Raw genomic sequence first — 17,804 nt, forward strand, 5'->3', positions numbered from 1 at the left:
GGCAAAAAATTTCCCATTCTGTGGGCTGTCTCTTCACTCTGTTGGTGGTTTATTTTGCTGTGCAAAAGCTTTTTAATGAGATTACAGTTGTTGCTTCTTTATGCTATTTCTTATATGATTGAGGTTTTGTTCATAAAGCCTTAGCCTACACCTATATATTCAAGAGTTCTACATATTCTATCTACCAGCAGATTTAATGTTTCTGTTTTAATATTTAGAACTTTTATCCATTTTGATTTTAGTTTAGTGAATAATGAGAACTATGAGTCTAGTTTTAGTCTTTGGCATGTGGAAAGCCAGTTTTTCCAGCACCATTTATTGAAGAGGCTATCTTTCTTCCAGTGAAGGTGTTTGGCTCCTTTGGTGAAGATAAGTTGGTTCAATATGTCTGGAGTTGTTTCTGGATCCTCTAGTCTGTTCCATTGATACTCAGGTCTGTTCTCTTGACAGTACCATGCTGTTTTTATCACAGTACCTTTGTGGTATAATTTAAAGTCAGGGATTGTAGTAGCCCTGCTTGCCCTTGTTGCCCAGAATTTCCTTTGCTATTCTAGGTCTCTTATGATTCCAAATGTCTTTTGGATTTTTTTTTTAATTCTGTGAGATATGTTGTTGGGATTTTGATTGAGATTGCATTGAATCTGTATAACAATTTTGGAAGTATGCCCATTTTCACTATATTAGCTCTTCCTATCCAAGAACAAGGTATATCTTTCCATTTTCTGATATCCTCTTCAATCTCCTTTGTCAGAGTACTGTAGTTTTCAATGTAGAGGTCTTTTACTGCCTTGGTTAGATTGATTCCTAGATATTTAATTTTTTTGGATGCTATTGTGAAAGGGATTGTTTCTCTACTTTCTCTCTCCATGAATCTGTTATTTGTGTACAGGAAGACTATTGGCTTTTGAGCGTTGACTTTGTATCCAGCTATGCCATTGAATTTGGTTATCAAATCAAAGAGTCTTTTGGTGGAGTTTTTGGGGTCTGCTATGTAGAGTACCATGTCATCCACAAACAGTAATAATTTAACTTTTTCCTTTCCTATCCTGATTCTTTTTATTTCTTTCTCTTGTCTAATTGCTCTGGGTAATGTTTCCAGAACTATATTGAACAAGAGTGGTGGTAGTGGACATCCTTGTCTTGCTCCTGATGTTAGAGTGAGAGCTTTCAGTTTTTGTCCATTTCATATGATGTTGGCTGTTGGTTTGTCATAGATGGCTTTTATCAGATTGAGAGAAAGACCATCTATACAAATTTTCTTCAGGGTTTTATAAAAAATGGGTACTGGACCTTGTCAAATGCTTTTTCTGCATCTATTGAGATGATCATATGGTTTTTGTGCTTGGCTCTGTTAACATAGTGTATTATATTTATTGATTAGCATATGTTGAGCCATCCCTGAATCCTGGGATGAATTCAACTTGGTCGTGGTGTATAACCTTCTTGATATTTTTCTGCATTCTGTTTGCCAGTATCTTATTGAGGATTTTTGTACCTATGTTCATTAGGGAGATTGGCCTGTTGTTCTCTTTTTTGGTTGAATCCCTTTCTGGTTTTGGAATCAGGGTAATTCTTGCTTCCAGGAATGAATTTGATAGTACTGCTTCCATTTCAATTTCATTAAAGAGTTTGAGGAGTGGTGGCATTAGATCTTCTCTAAATTTCCTGTGGAATCCAACAGTGAATTCATCAGAGCCAGGGATTTTTTGTTGTTGGTGGTGGTGGTAGGTTTTTAGTTAAATTTTCAATTTCATTAGGTGATACTGGTTTATTTAAAAATTTCCATATATTCTTGATTTGGCTTTGGTAATTCATATGTATCTAGGAATCTTTCTGTTTATTCTGAATTTTCCATCTTTTTAGAATACAGGTTCTCAAAGTAGGGGTTGGTGATCTTCTGTATCTCTGCAGGATCTTTTATGATTTCAACCTTTTCATTCCTTACTGCTTGGATTTGCATCTTTTCTTTTTTCTTTTGATAAGGTAGGCTAAGGGTTTGTCAAGTTTATTTAATCTTTCAAAGAACCAACTCTTCAATTCATTGATTTGTTATATCGTTTTCTTAGTTTCCATTGCATTAATTTCTACTCCAATTTTTATAATTCCCTCCCTTGTACAGGCTTTGGGCTTGACTTACTCTTCTTTTTCTAGAAGCTTGAGGTTCAATATTAGGTTGTTCATTTGAGCCTTCCCTGTTTTCTTGATATGGGAATTTACCACTATAAATTTCCCTCACAGGTCTGCTTTCATTGCATCCTGTAAGTTCCAGTATGTTGTACTGTTATTATCATTTAATTGTAGAAATTGTCAGATTTCTTCTTTAAATTTAACTGTGACCCATTGGTTGGTTACCTAATTTCCATGTGTTTATGAAGTTCTTGTGGTTTCTTTTGCCATTGATTTCCAATTTCATTTCACTATGGTCTGTTAATATAGATGGGATTATTTCAATTCCTTCGCATTTACTTAAGCATGTTCTATCATCTAGTATATGGTCTATTTTGGAGAAAGTCCCATTTGCAGCTGAGAACAATGTGTATTCTGATGTTGCGGGGGTAAAACACTGCATAGATATCTACTAAGTCCATTTGTCCGAAAGTTTGGCTCAATTCTAATATTTCATTGTTGATTTTTTGGTCTAGTTGATCTGTCTATTTGAGAGTGGGGTATTGAGATCCCTCATTACAACTGTGCTAATGCTTATATGAATTTTATGTCCATTAATATTTGTTTTGTATAGTTGGGTGCCCTTCTATTTGGTGTGTATATATATATTTTTCCACATTAATTTTATTGGTACATTTTAGGTATAAAATACAGTTATATTCATCATTGGGATCTTGTACCATTACATGAGTATCTTGGTTCTTATTTTTTCTCCCCTTCCTTTGCACTCCCTTCACCCACTCCACCCTTCCCTATTTGCAAAGACCTTGTTTCCATTTTCTCCTCTTCTCATATTTTTTCCTTTCTCTTTTTTCCCTTCCCCTAACCCTCCCAATTCCCTTGCTCTTTTAGACCTTTTCTTCCTGTTACACAATATCAGTTATACATTTTTAAAATTACAATATTAAGATCTAGGAGACATTACCACAGCTTTTACAGAATTTAAAAGGATATAGAAAGCATATTACAAAAATTTGTTTTGAAATACATTTGACAAATTCTAAGAAATAACTTGGAAGACAAATTAATGAAACTAACTCTGGAGGAAATATAAAATTTGAATTGCAGCCATTAAAGAAAGTATATTCCTAGCTTGAAAAACCTACCTATATGACAACAGCAGGCTCATAAACATTTTAACTGAAAAATTATATCAAACAATTAAAGCAGAAAAAAGAAGGAACACTTCTCCCCTCATTTTAGGAACTCAACATTGTGCTAATCCTAAAACTGGATAAAGATAATAGAAGAAAAAAGTATGAACATAGATAGAAATTTGTCTAACAAAACAAAATTATTTGAAGTCAGATCTGGCAGGATATAGAAAGTGGTTTTGTTATAGGGATGGCAGTGTTGGTTCAGCATTGGAAGGAAGATCCACCCCCAAAAGTCATCATTTTAACAGAAGAAAGGAAAAAGTCATATGATCCTGTCACTAGTTGGAGAAAAAGAATTGGACTAAATTCTACAGATGTTCATGGTAAAAGCTCTCAGGAGACTAGAAGTAGAACAGAAACTTCTCAACAGATTAAAGACATGTACGCCATACTTCCAGCGAGAATGCCTTATATGAATGGAGAAGATACAATGCTTTCTCTTTAAGGTGGGGAACAAGGGCAGATATGCTTACTCTTTATCTGTCCATTAAACTTTGAAACCTAGGCCTCACCAAAATAGTCTGGCAATAAAATGACACAACTAGGATAGGATTGGGACAGCAGAAGCAAAATCTTTATATGTAAGTGAAATGATCATCTACAGAGAAAATACTAAGAAATCTCTAGGAGCCCCTAGAAATTGTACTTGAATTTACCAGGATTAGAAAACACAAGGTATACCTAAAAATTCAGGTCTGTGTATACTTGCTATAAATGAAGAATTGGATATTGAAATTTAAAAGTTATGTAGGAGTACAAAGGACCTAGAAAAGTTAAAAACAAAAACAGAAGTGTTGGAAGACATTTAGTGCCTAATTTTAAGACTTTTTCTAAAGCTACAAACTACAGTAATCAAGGCAGTGTTGGTGTAAGGAAAGACGTATAGATCATTGGAATAAAACAGAGAATCTAGAAATAGAACCACACATATATGGTCCACTGAGTTTTGAAAGATTATTTAACATTAGCATTTTATAGAATATAAACTCAATTCAAGAGCCAAGAAGGAGATAGTGTTTTCAGCAAATGGCACTAGAACACCTGGTATCCATATATAAATATTAACCTCACCCTTTTTCCCATACATGAAAATAACTTGAAGGGATCTATGAACCTAAATAAGAAAACCTAAAAGTATAAAACTTTAAGAAGAAATTATAAGGGAAAATATTTATGAATTTAGTGTAGGCAAGAACTACCTAGGATACAAAAAACATGATGTATAAAAGAAAAAACTTGATAAATGAGATTCCATCAAAATTTAGAACTTTAAATGACATCATTAAAATGAAAAGTAGTCCTTAAACAGACCATATTTACAATGCATATAACCTATGACCAGAATATATAAAGAATTCTTAGAGCTCATTAATAGACTATCCAATTAAAATGTAGACATAAAATGTTAAATAGCCAGTATAGCACAAGGAAAGGTGTGCATCTCTAGAATCAGAAAAATACTAATCAGTACAATAATATGATTGAATTATACATTCATTAGGGAGATGAAGTTAAAAGTTGTAAAAGCCTTGTCATGACTTTTTCTTTTTGTTGGATTCTCCCCCTTTGTATTTAATTTGTCACTCCCAATGGATTCATTCTGCTGGGTTTCCTGGGGTTGTGATCCTCATTGTCTTTTCCTAGGGTATTGTCTAAAAGTTTTTGGAGTGCCAGTTTGGTATTCATGAAGTTCCTGAGGTGCTCTTTATCATGAAGGTATCTTTTCTCCATCAATTTTGAAAGCTAGTTTTGCAGGGTACATCAATCTGGGTTGGAGGCTGTTTTCCCTTAGGGCTTGAAATACATCACTCCAAGCTCTTCTTGCCTTGAAGGTTTTCATTGAGAAGTCTGCTGTGATTCTGATGGGCTTTCCTTTGTATGTGATTTGTTTCTTTTCTCTCACTGCTTGTAGAATTTTGTTCTTCTGTTGGATTTCTGGAATCCTAACTATTATATGCCTATGTGTAGATTTTTTTGATTAAGGCTAGCTGGAGTCCTATATGCCTCACTTATCTGTATGTCAAGTTCTTTTCCCCTCCTTGGGAAGTTTTCTGCCATCACTTCTGTGAACAGAACAGTTTTTTTATGTCATCTGAACTCTCTCCTCTTTCTTCATTGACTCCAATCAGTCTTATGTTATTCTTCTTTGCATCGTCTAGCAGCTGCTGGATTGATTTCTCATGTTCCCTTACAATTTTAAAGCAATTTTTCTTTTCCTCCTCACTAATTGCATTCTTATCTTCTATACATGATATTCTATCCTTACATTGGTTCATTCTGCTGCACAGACTTTCGATGGAGTTTTTAATCTCTTGAAAATCTGTTTGTATCTTTTTTTGGATTCCATTTGTTTCCTGTGTTGGGATTCCATCATGTTCCTCAGATCCTCTATTTTTTTAATCTGTGTCCTCTCTGGATTTATTAATCATGTTTTGCACCATGAGCAAAATCTTTGCTGTTATCTGAGTAATTATTTCTGATTTCATTTTTCCCTGATCTTTTGTTGCCTGTTCAGAGAGTCCAGGTGGTTGAGTATCAGATTGTTCCATCTCATTTCCCTTTGGGATTGCTGTAGGTGATCTGCAAGTCTGTTTTTGAGGCTTGTTTATGTGTCTTCTCATTTCCACGGGGTGGGGGGTGCTTCTGGTGCCCACGCAGCTCACCTTCTCTGCCCTAGGAGCCTGGCATGGAGGTGGGGAGCTTCCTTCCAGGTGCTGGGACTGGCTCAGCTTCTCTGCCCTAGGAGCCTGGGATGGAGGCGGGAGCTTCCTCTGGTGGATATATATTTTGGACTGTTATCTTTTCTTCTTGGATTGTTCCCTTTACCAGGATGTAGTGACATTATTTGTCTCTCTTAATCTGGCTTGGCTTGAAATCCACTTTGTCTGCAAATAGAATAGATAACCTTGCTTTTTTTCCAGTTTCCTGTCACATGGAATAATGTTTTCCATTCCTTGACTTTCAATCTGTGAATTTGTTTTTCAATTAAATGTGTTTCTTGTTTGCAACATATTGTTGGATCTTGCTTCTTAATCCATTCTGCCAGTCTATTTCTTTTGATTGATGAATTGAGACCATTAATATTGGTCATTTTATTTTCCTTCTGTTGGCTTCCTTCTTTCCTTTTCTGTTCAGTTTCTTGCCTTACCTGGTGAATTAATTTTTTTGAGGTTCATGGAGTTGCAATCCTTATTGTTGCTTTCTAGAATATTCTTCAAAACACTTTGGAGTGCTGGTTTGGTGGTCATGAATTTCTTCAGGTGCTCTTTGTCACAGAAGTATTTTATTTCTCCATCAATTTTGAAAGAGAGTTTTGCAGTGTACATCAATCTGGGTTGGGGTTTTTTTTATTTTACAGCTTGAAATACTTCACTCGACACTCTCCTTGATTTAAGAGTTTGTGTTGAGAGTCTGCTGTGATTCTATGGGCTTTCCTTTATAGGTGATTTATTTCTTTTCTCTAATAGCTTTTAATATTCTGTCCTTTTATTGAACTTTTGGAATCTTGACTATTATATGCCCTGGGGAAGACTTTTTATCATGGCTAGTTGGAGTCCTATATGCCTCACTTATCTGTATGTCAAATTCTTTTTCCCTGTTTGGGAAGTTTTCTGCCATTACTTATGAAAACAGGTTTTTTATGTCATTTGTGCTATCTCCTGATTTTTCATCAACTCCAACGAAAAATGTTGACTTATGTTGTTCTTCTTTGGATCATCTAGCAGCTACTGGATTGATTTTTCATGGTCCCTTGCTATTTTTAAGAAATCTGTCTTTTCCCAATTGCTAACTTCAATGTCCTCTATATCTGGCATATCTGCCCTTGCATTGGCTCATTCTGCTGGTTATACTTTCAATGGAGTTTTCAATCTTCTAGATAACTGCTTAAATCTTTTCCATGTATTCCATTTCTTTCCTATTCTGGGAATTCATGGCTTCCACCACATTCCTGAGCTCTGCTATTTTTTTCCTGTATCTTTCATTCTGGTCATAATCTCTGTAGTTATCTGGGAAATTATTTCTGCTTTGATTTTTTCTAGAGCCTTGTTCATCTGCTTTGTTACTTCTGCTGTTACCATTCTGAGAGTCCAGGTGGGTGGCTTTCTGACTGTTCCACTTCATTGCTCCTGGGGTCTGCCTTTGATGAGCTAATAGTCTGTGGGGGTTGCATCTTGTTTAGTGTCTTTTCATTTTGTATTTTTTATTAAAAGTTTGATTCCTGAGTTGATCCTTGTCAGTTGCTTATGGTGAGTAGTTTTATTGCCAGTATTTCAAACCCTTAGGAAATGATTACTTCTCAGAAGCATCTTCCAGGTATAGCTAGCTTTTGGGTTTTGACTCTGTTGCAGGATCCTACCACTTCAGTTTATTGGGAGTGAAAAGTTTCTGCCTACTTGGCTCAGCTGCCAGTTCTTTGGCACTGGGCTGTAGTTGTTTTTCTGCTTTTTAAAGACAATCTTAGGCAATCTCAGTCTTTGTATACCCAGAGGAACAACTGATTAGCACAATTATGTCACCTTGGCTAAAGTAGTGCAATCAACAATAACAATAGCACCAACTACAGCCTAGAAAATGACAAATTTTAACCCTTAATATGGCTTTTTTACTTTTAGGGGAGAAGATTTAAAAGGGAGGATAGAGGGTAGAAAAGAGAAATAGAAAAATAGGAAGAGGTCAGAACCAAGGCTGTAGGACAAACTTTAGGAAACTGGTGAAGACAGGTGGGAAAAAGAAGAGGAAAACTAAAAAAAACCCAGAACAGAACAACAACAAAATACTATCAATCAAGAAAAAACTAAACAAACCAAAATAAAAAGTTGAAAGTAGGAAAAAAAGAAAGAGAAAGGAAAAAAAGAAAAAAAGATTAAAAAACCCAAAGACATCCAATTCAAAGTGTCTCTCCTTTTACTGTTAGGCAATGTGGGCAAACAGAGTCCAGAGCTAAACTGATTAATCCCAACAAGCTAGCTCCAGCTTTATGGTGAGGTGGTGGATAATCTCAGCAAGCCTGCCCCTTTAGTTCCTCTGAGGTTCAGGCCAGTTTCTGGCTATGAGGCTGGAACTATATTCTTTGAGCCTACAGCAGACTACGTGTCTATTACCTCTGCTTCCTGACCTTCTGCTGACTTGAACTCAGCACCCACACCAAGGCACCAGAAGTCACTAGACGGAATCTGCAATTTGGATAACTCACCAGCAGCTGCAGTCTGGTTAGTCCACTGCTGCATTCCACTGGTGCGTTTCACCTTGGAGGCCTCTGGGGTTATCAGTAGTCACTGTTTGTCTGCAGCTTTGGCCCACTGTTCCCTCTTGAGATTCCAGGCTCAGGCACTGGACCCTTCCTTCACTTTGTTAAAGTCTCTCTCTTCACTCTCCCTATAGACTTCAATACTCGCCTCAGATCCTTCCTGGGTTCCAGGACCTCAGAGAAGCTCTTTCTCTGTTGCTCACCACTCCGCCATCTTCCCAGAAGTCTGCCAAACCTTTCTTAACTCTTCCCCTTACCACAAGCCAGTTCCAAAGGCTCTTGAGCCTCATGGCAAGATATTGAAATGAATGCGTTCCCGGCCAGGTGAGGTTCCCAAAAGAAACGAACATGCAGGGAACAGATATCACAAGAATGCAGGAACAAAATTTTATTTTATAGCACAGCACTTATAGTGGCTGTTGTCAGGTTACTGAGACATAGCGAGACAAAACACCTGTGACCCTGCATGGCTGTGTAGTGTATGTGTGGTTGTCTATACTGATTCATCATTATATAACAAAGACTCATCACGTACTTTTGCTAAATGACAGGGTTGTGTCCTCAGGTGCCTTCAAATGGCCACAAATGCCCAGGCTTTGATACGTCTCACAGCAGCCCCCTACATTCCATCCTTTCAAAGATCAGGGGTCTGCCACTTCTTACAAATGGCACACAAGGTTTCTCCTTGTGCTCAAAGCCCACAAAAGCAATACAAGGAACAACACATAACCACCAACCCATTGCTATTCAAGCACCATTGAGAGGCACTCAGTGCCAGGTGGATCCCAGGGCTTCCCATCACTAGGTCAGGGGGTCTTGTTGCAGGATGGTGGACACCTCTATCACTAGGTCAGGGGCTCTTGTTGCAGGATGGTGGACACCTCTGTGTCAATCTCTCACAAGTTCTCTTGCACTTGGTCCTGGTAGTCAGGAATAAAAACACAGAGTTCTATGTGTAGGAGGGCACAAGTGCCTCCCTGAGCTGCAGTCAGCAACTACAGAGCCATACAGTTCTGTAACACCACCTTTCTCATCTGGGATGTTTCATGCACAAGCAACATCAGAGACTGGCATGTGATATTTAGGACCAGTGCCATATGTTGAGCTAGAGTGTCAACTTGGAGGGCTAGATCTATAGTCCCTGATCCTGGCACCATATTGCCATAGGATAGAACCAGCAGGCCACTCATTTGAAACCGTTCCATCTGTGATACACAGCATCCCAATTATGGGGTGTGTCTATCCAATAGTACCCTTAATATAGGGAAACCCCCAGATGCAGTACCCTGTCCAGTGCATGGAGAGGTATGGCCAACTCATTGTGCCACAGACCTATAAGGCAACTGTCATAGGCCAATCAGTGGGCACTGCACCTATAAATTTATGGCAATCCCACCAGGCATTTGTGTTATTTACCCTTAATGTGTTGTTACACATGTATGGTGTGTGGTTTCCCACTGACACATTGACTTGTTCAATACATAGTGGGGCAATATTTAACAATATTACTTGATTCCTTGTCACACATCCCCACACATTATGTATCATAGGTCCCAGTCCTTGTGAGGTGGTTGTGCTCTTCTGGATCAGTACCTTGACAGCCCAGTATCACTAATCCCTGGTGGGTCGAATCTGGTTCTGCTGTGGCCAGTCTGTCCAATTGCACAGGGACTCTGGCACAATTCTCCACAGAAAGCCTTTAGCTTTGTCCATGAGGAGTTCAGTGCACACCCAACAGTGCATCTGTTGGTGAACACAAATAAATGTATGTGCTCCAGAGATGACACTGTTAGCTTGACTCATCCTGTTTGGAAGGACAGGGTAGAAAGAGAAACCATCATAGAGAGGTCTTGCCTTTGGAGAGGATGCAGGCCACATGTTCCTCCTTTGATAGAATGGTGGCTGAGATCATTTTACCTCTTGATTTAGAATGCCAGACCTGTATCCCAGTTGCCAATTGCAGGCAAGGGGGTTGGAGCCAGGACTGTCACCATTCAGGGAATAAGCCAAGCAGCCACATTGTCACTTCCCTTTACTCTGGTAGTCCTTTGGGTGGGGAGGATACCTAGGCCTTCAGGGACCATGTTGAAATCCAGAGCTGCACCTCTGTGGAACAGTATATCCCTCCCCCCCAGGGATCCTAGAGGAACATCCAATTCTCCACGGGAGATCTGTGCACCATTTCCAAGTCCATTGGTACTACTGAATCCCTAGCCACATAGGTTCTAGTTCAGGGAGGATCAAAGTGTCTCCATACTGGGCTAGACAGTGACTGCCATCCATTGTGGGATTGTGTCATGACTGAAGCCATTAGTATATCAGGTCTTAGCTGGGGGGGTCTCTCCTTCCCTTCTACATTGGGACTAGAGGTCATAAGTGGTAGTTTATCATCTTATATGGTTTCTTGGGCCATGTATGTCATAGGTCTCAGAATCACTGCCAGTTTGGCTGATAACCACCTGGCCAAAAAATAGGCTTTCTGTTGTAGATTTGTTCCCCATCATGCCAGGGTGGGGGCCTGGGCCACTCCACTCCTGGTATAAAACATTCATGTGCATATCCAGTCCTCTATTAGATACTTAGTCGGCACTTCCACAGTCTGCTGCCCTATGATTCTTTCACAGGTGTGTAGAGCAGTGTATACTGCTTCCAACTGCTTCTCAATCAAGGAATACCTACTTTCTGCTCCTTTCCACATCTGTGATCAAAAGCCAATAAGGTGCTTCCACTTTCCCTGCTTTTGCCACAAACCCCAGCCAAACCCAACCTCTTTTACGTTCACAGTTAGGGTGAAAGGCAGGGTGGGGTCAATGACTCAAAAGGCATATACTTGCACGGCTGTCCCCTTTGAGTCCTGGAATGCAGCTTCTGCTGTGTCAGTCCAGTCCCGTGTTGCACCCTTTTGAGTCATCTGGTATACAGGGTGCAAGAAGGTGGCTAGGTTTGGAATGAACATCTGCCAGAAACCTAGCAAGTCCGTGTATGTTTGTAATTGGTGTACAGTTGTTGGTCTAAGGTATGCCTGGATCTTATCATTAATTGCATCACTGATTATTTTGTCTTACCTGACCAAGAGCACCCAAGAATTTGACAGATAAGCCAGATACCTTGTCTTCATTGATAGACCACCTCCAGGCCAGCAAAGCTTCTTTTAGACTGTGCAGCAGTTTCCAAATCTGAAAGGCAATCAGAAGTTAACATGACAGCATCAGTATAAATGGAACAAAGACACAGAGTGTGGCTTGGTCCTGGTGGCCAAATCCTGAGCCACCAGACCATGACACAAAGTAAGGCTATGCAAATAGCCCTGTGGCAACAGTTGAAAAGTCCATTGTCTGCCATCCTAGGTGAAGGAAAACTGATCCTGACTCTCAGACATGATAGCAATAGAGAAATATGCATTGGCCAGGTCCACTACAAAGTGGTATCAATCCAGCCTCAGGGTGAGCTGGTCAATCAGGTCAGCAATATCAGGTACAGCTGCATGCAACAGAAGAGTCACATTGTTTAGTTCCTGCCAGTCCACAGTCATTTGCCATGTCCCATCTGGCTTCTGCGTAGGTCAAACTGGTGAATTGAAAGGACTTTGTGCAGGGTGTATCATTCCTGCTTCTTCCAATTTCAAAAGTCTGTCCTACTTCCTCATGACACCCAGGCAGGTGGCACTGCTTCGCACACACAACTTGCATTGCCTGGGGCAGAGTCAATAATGTGTTATGGGGACGTCCTCAGACAATGTTTTTTATCACAGGAATCCACAAAAGGAATTCTTTTGTGGTGTCTAACCTGGCCCAGTCAATATGTCCACCTACAATATGTATTCAGCAACTAGGGAAACATAAACATCATAGGGACATGGGACCAAACACCTGATGCCCAAAGTCACCTTGTCCTTCCAGACTATAATACAGTTACCTCTATACCCTTCTAAGGATGCAGTGAGTCCTATGAAATGGTCTCAGTTCCCGTGAATCAGGGTTGACTTGGCTCTGGTATCCACCACGACGAGTACACGGTGCACATTTTTGGGGGACCAATAAATAGTTAATTCCATATGTGGCCTGTGGTCTTCTGGGGTCCCTAGCAATTGGGTACCTCAGCCTGTCTCCTAGTCTGGATAAAAACTGCTAACACCAGCTCATCCTGCTTCACAGGTGCTGCCTTTACCTTCGGGCCCATGGGCCAGTATTGCTGGTCAGGGGACAACTGCTTCCACAACCAGCAACACATCCAAGGGCTGGCCATCCAGCTTCCCTGCAGCTAAGCCAGCTGCTATCAGGTCTGCCCAGATCTGGCATCAGTTTACCTTCAAGGGACCAAGCATTTGCCCCTGTGGGTTTGGTCCTGTTCATCCTGAGGCAGCTCATCTCTTCTCCTTTGGTGGCTGGCTATTTACTGGTCTTGCCTTAGCCTGGTACTTCACCTCTACATCACCCAGATGCACCAAGGAGTCCACTGCATCATGACTCTGGTGATGTACAAAAAGTCCTAGTAGGGCTACCACTGTGCCAAATGTGTTGGCTGGGCTGCTGGCCAGGATCAGATCTTTTATGCATGCTTGAGCAACTCTTCATCAGGACTACTATAACGAGCACCAAATATCATCTGTGGCATACCCATTTAATGCAGCACACCTACCAAGTCCAGATAGGTTGTCCATTTCTGGCAAGTCACCCAGGTTTGTCCAAAGCATGCAGGATGCTGCCATCAGCCAATTTATCATAGTACAGTTACCCACTCCTCAGGCCAGCCTCTGCACATCCTACAATATCTGGTGCATAGAAGGGGTGCTGGCTATACTGGCTAATTGGGTCATTTCCCATTGATTTAACTCTGTGTTGTCAGCCCCTTCATCCCAGAGCCATAGCAGTCATGCAAGCACTGTCTCACTCACCCTTTGCTTCAACTATTTTGCTGATTCCCACAGCTCCATAGCTGTGTAGGTCATATGTGTTGTGTAATGGGTAGGCCTAGGTGGACCCACTAGTCACCTCCACCCTTTTCTGGACAGTGGGTCATTATGCTCTGAGAGGAAGTAGTGCTCTCTACACCCTTCAACATGTCTTCTGCAGCTGCCACGCATTGTTCCAAGCTCTCTTTGGTTTGTTCCAATTGGTTCACCTGCTGTCCAAGCTCTTCTGACTCCTGTCTTACATGGAGGAAGAGACTACACAACAACCAGGCCACCCTCCCCACGGATTCACTGTAGGGAGAGGAATTTATGTCTAGCATTTCCAAACCCTGTAAAACATCTCTGGTTGTCAGGCTGCCTCCCAGTTTTTGGGAGATTTCCAAGCTGCTGCCAAGAAAGTTGCTGCTGGCACCAGAGCGAGGCAAAGGGTTGCATTGCAGTAGCTCCCTGGGGTTTCTCCCTGAAGTCTGTCCCCGCTTCCTCAGATGCCAAAGTGAGGACACTCAACTGACCATCCTGCAATTGACTATGCCAAGTGTCAGGGTCAGGTTGGCTGAACAGGGACCTGGTCAGGAGAGGTTCCCAAAGAAAAGAATATGCATGGAGCATGTACCACAAGAATGCAGGAACAAAACTTTATCTTATAGCGCAGCACTTATAGCTGTTATCAGCTTATGAAGACATAGTGAGACAAAACACCTGAGACTTTGCATGGCTGTGTGGCTGTCTATGCTGATGCATTGTTATATAATGAAGCCCCATTGTGCACCTGCACTAAAAAACAAGATAGTGTCCTCAGGTGCCCTCAGATGCCCAGGCTTTGACACATCATACAGTGGCACCCTACACTGGGTAATGTCACAGCTACAACCCCCCTCTCAATACCACATTTGTCTTAGTTACTTTTTCTCTTGCTGAAATAAAATACCTGATGCTCAAAATTAAAGGAGGAAAGGTTTATTTGGTCTAGAGGTCAAAGAGGTTTCAGTCCATAATCATCTTGCTCTAAGAAAGGGTAGGGGAGTTTATGGCAGCAGAAGACAGCAAAAGCAACAAGGGAAGGGAGAGGTGCCTTCAACAGTGTCTTCATGCCCCTTTTATCTTATGCAGATTACTTAGGGTGGGTAACATTCACACCCTCAATCCTAGTGTCCTTGAGCCTAGCATTGCACCATAAATCAATTCCAGAAAAAGCTCCACTGCATGAGGCTTTGGGGGGACATCAACAGAGGTCATAACACTCAACTTTCACATGTGAAAAAAACACCTATTTTCACCTGTAAAATAATTTGTTCCTGATGAAGAGGCCATTATCTTTCTGCAGGTGGGCCAGCCTTTTCCAAGATTCAAGACAGATCCTCCTACAGAGTCACAAATTCCACAGATTTCTTCTATCCCAAACAAATAAATATACCCAGATCCAAAGTGTAGTGTGTCTCTCTCTCTCTTGATGGCATGCACTCTATTTCTTAGAGTGTGTGCTTTTCAAATTTATATCTAATAAATCCCTTTATGCCTCTTACTGATATGTTGGAAAAGTTCTTTCTCTGCAATGGGAGTCAGTGAACCCGAAAATTAATTCTATGGGCAGGGTAGGTTTAGAAGCCTCCTAGGACTCTGTCTTTTGACATTTTCAATTGGTGGCAGAAGTTAAAAGATGCATCACAACTGCAATTTTATTAAGTCCAGGTGATGGCTTCTCTTTGCTTTTTTTCCCCCCTGCTTTCCCCAAACTCAGCCCTTGGGTCATAAAAAGGAGGTTCCCATTTGGAAAATCTGGTCCTGAGATTCTGTCTTTTCTCTCTCTCTGTCTTTTTTTTTTTCTAATTTTTCTCTCTGTACCTCTTTGCAAAGTACACAAAGGAAATCTTAACAGCATGTAGTGCATCTTAAATGATTATGAGTAATAATATTTGTGTCCAAAATATCACATTTAGGTTATATTTTTTTAACATGGGACTGACTTAAGCTGGAAGATATTAAAAGGTTAATTTTTCTCTATATTCCTCCAAATTTAAAGAGTAGAGACAAGCTTCCAGCTTGGTCTTCTAAAAGGAGGGAAAATGAACAAAGATTCCATCTAGCAATTTACTGCTTTTCTTTTCTTTTCTTTTTGAGAGTCCTCTATAAATGTATTTAATATGGAAAGAAGTTAGCAATAATTAATGTTAAAATTATCTTCCCCAAAGAGTTAAAAGCATTATACCACAGAGATACATGCACACCCTTTTTATAGCAGCACAATTTGTAGTAGCTAAATCTTGGAAACAGCCCAAATGCCCATCAACTGATGAATGAATAAAGAAGATGTGTTTTTTTTATATACAATGGAGTACTACTCTGCCATGAATAAGAACAAACTTGAGACATTTCTTGGTAAATGGATGCACCTGGAGAATATATTCTTAAGTGAAAGAAATCAGACACACATGTTTAAATATTGCATTGTTTCTCTGGAGTGAGAAAGTGAAAGTGTAAATAAGGACTAAAATGTAAAATAGATATTGGTAAGTAGGAAGAAATTTAGAGCTTTTCTTTCCCTTCTTTTATTGGCTTTAAGTTTATGATGTTAACTAATAACAACAACAACAACAACAAACAGTACTCCCAGTAGCTCAGAGTATTATAGAAAAACTGTTATGATCTACGTTAAAAAGAAGGGTTATATTGACACACCCCAGGGAAAGTTTTAATTGACTAGTCTATAGTTATAAAACTAAAACTAAGAAAATGGATTTTATAATTTAACATGGCCAATACATCTAAAAGCGCACTGTTTAAATGTAATTGTTTTATACGTTCTATGTATTTTGTCCATCAGCATGTTAATCTGTTCTTGATAACTGGTTAATGTATCTGCAGCTGCTTCATTAAAAATTTTATATTCTTATCAACTTTATCCTTTATTTTTACTTTCACCCTTATAAACTTCTGGCTAGTTCATGGTCTTCCAAAAAATGGTTATACTAAAATTCAAAGGTTACCAAACTCTCTTAAAACATTAGAGGTTAAAAACTGGTAAGCTCAAGGTTGACACAATACTTGCATATAAGAACCTTGCCTCTCTACCGAGCAGTGGGGAAGCCAACCTTGGAGAGCTGAGCATGAGGCCAGAGGGTGCGGGGCTCCAGAGTCCTGAATGGCTCAAGCTTTCTGCTCCGCTCCCGCATGCAGTCATCTCTCAGGACAACTGGCACAAGCGCCACAAGACTGGGGGCCAAAGAGAGCCCTACCACAAGAAGCAGAAGTATGAGTTGGGTCGTCCTGCTGCCAACACTCAGATTGCCCCCCGCCAGCTCCCCCCGCCTCATACACACAGTCTGCGTTCGAGGAGGCACCAAGAAGTACCATGTCCTGAGGCTGAACTTGGGGAACTTCTCCTGGGGCTCTGAGTGCTGTACTCAAAAAACAGGATCACTGATGTTGTCTACATTGCATCCAGTAATGAGCTGGTCTGCACCAAGACCCTGGTGAAGAATTGCATTGTGCTCGTTGACAGCACGCCCCACCGGCAGTGGTACGAATCTCACTATGCACTGCCCCTGGGTCACAAGAAGGGTGCCATGCTGATTCCTGAGGAAGAAGAGATTTTTAAACAAGAATCGATCAAAGAAAATTCAAAACAAGTATGATGAAAGGAAAAAGAATGCCAAAATCATCAGTCCCCTGGAGGAGCAGTTCCATCAGGGCACACTTCACGCCTGCATTGCGTCAAGACCGGGCCAATGTGGCCGAGCAGATGTGCTAGAGGGCGAGGAGCTGGAGTTCCATCTAAGGAAAATTAAGGCCGGGAAAGGCAAATGAGTCCTGTCTCCTGGTATAGCTCATGTAATAAAGGGGTTTATTGTTTAAAAAGAAAAGAACCTTGCATATAAATTTGGTAATATGAAGGTTATGTGACTTAGGTTAATAGGTATGTTATTGTGTGGTAACCTTCAGGTCTATCTATCTATCTATCTCTATACATTATCCTACAAAATTTTATATAAGTTGGCTTTATGAATAAGTAGACATGCATGACATTAACCCGAATGGTTTTTGTACACATGCTTAACAGTAATCTAATATAAATTGGTAAAGGGTAAATTTGTCTTTAAATGTGGTGATATGTTTTTATCCAGATTGTCAGCCAATCAAGTGACATTTATTCTTAAAATATTGATTTTATAAATGCAATGTACATTGTTTCTTGTGTGAAATAACTTGAAGAGCTTTTCCTTGGTTAAAGATACTATAATATATAGGTAGCTTAAGAAGGTTAAATATACTACATTTTAATTCTCATGAGAAATCTAAAGACATTGTTAAAATGAGTAAATTA

General features: G+C 40.1%; 1 non-coding gene and 1 pseudogene across 1 annotated transcript; both read left to right on the top strand.

Annotated features, from left to right (window-relative positions):
• Positions 1 to 16,524: 16,524 nt before the first annotated feature.
• Positions 16,525 to 16,592, top strand: LOC147821736 (small nucleolar RNA SNORD55/SNORD39). Its single transcript, XR_015446642.1, has one exon. It is a non-coding gene; the product is annotated as a small nucleolar RNA SNORD55/SNORD39 (small nucleolar RNA).
• LOC101705690 (small ribosomal subunit protein eS8 pseudogene) lies at positions 16,588 to 17,287 on the top strand (annotated as a pseudogene).
• Positions 17,288 to 17,804: the final 517 nt, after the last annotated feature.

Source organism: Heterocephalus glaber, unplaced genomic scaffold (genome assembly GCF_053883595.1).
Source record: "Heterocephalus glaber isolate CG9 unplaced genomic scaffold, H.glaber_assembly_v1.0 deba00001719, whole genome shotgun sequence".
NCBI lineage: Eukaryota > Metazoa > Chordata > Mammalia > Rodentia > Bathyergidae > Heterocephalus > Heterocephalus glaber.